This window comes from Galeopterus variegatus, unplaced genomic scaffold (assembly GCF_000696425.1).
Source record: "Galeopterus variegatus unplaced genomic scaffold, G_variegatus-3.0.2 Scaffold1661, whole genome shotgun sequence".
Taxonomy (NCBI): Eukaryota; Metazoa; Chordata; class Mammalia; order Dermoptera; family Cynocephalidae; genus Galeopterus; species Galeopterus variegatus.
This window is the reverse complement of record NW_007727772.1, coordinates 355,625-356,656: the sequence shown is the minus strand read 5'-3', so window position 1 is coordinate 356,656 and position 1,032 is coordinate 355,625.

Genomic DNA, 1,032 nt, shown 5'->3' with positions numbered 1-1,032 from the left:
GTCCTAACCTCCAGTACCTCAGAATGTGACTATGTTCAGAGAGAGGGCATTTAAACAGGTGATTAAGTTCAAATGAGGTCATTAGGGCAGGCCCTAACCCAATATGACTGGAGTCCTTATAAGAAGAGGAAATTTGGTCCCAGACATGTAGACACAGGGAGAGGAAGGCCATCTATAAGCCAAGGAGACAGGCCTGGAACAGATCCTTCCCTCACAATCCCCAGGAGGAACCAGCCCTCCTGACATCTTGTTCTCAGACTTCTAACCTCCAGAACTGTGAGAAAATAAATGTCTGTTGTTTAAGCCACCTGGTCTGTAGTGCTTAATTATGGTGACCCTAGCAAACACTAATTATATATAATGCTTTTATAATAACATAAAGAAGAAAAAAATGGAATGTAATTTACAATAAGATATGTATTTCCATGTGTAAATGCTCAAGCACAACTATGCCACAAGACATAATGCTTATATCAATACTATGGACGCAGCAGCTGTAAATCATTACAGAGTGACAGACGCATGCAGGCCAACTCAGATGTGTGCGGTATTGGCGACACAAATACAGAAAACCTCAAGCAACATTACATTGGCACATGATTTTCAGCCAGAGCGAACGACTCTTGGTAAAGTTCCAAACAAAACAAAGAACAATTTTCCCTCAATTTACATGGTAGTTGCATTCCTGGAAAATTCAAGAAATACATTGTCTGTAACATAGGGATAGGTTCCAGGCACAGACAATTATAAACAGGGTTTTCATCTACATGAATGTCCTGTAGAACATTTGAAAGTCACAGACAGTTCTTTATTTTCCTCTACATGTTGCAGGATGTTGAGATGTCCAGCATCCCTAGCCCATATCTCTCAATGTCAGTAGGGTACCCTGTCATCATGACAACCAAAAATGTTTCCTTATTTCCAAAATATTCCCTAAATAGGAGTACCATCTTGTTGAGAATCACTGAAATAAAAAAAAAAAAGAGGAAACAATAAAATTTATGGTATAACTTTTGGTGTTGGACCAGCTCC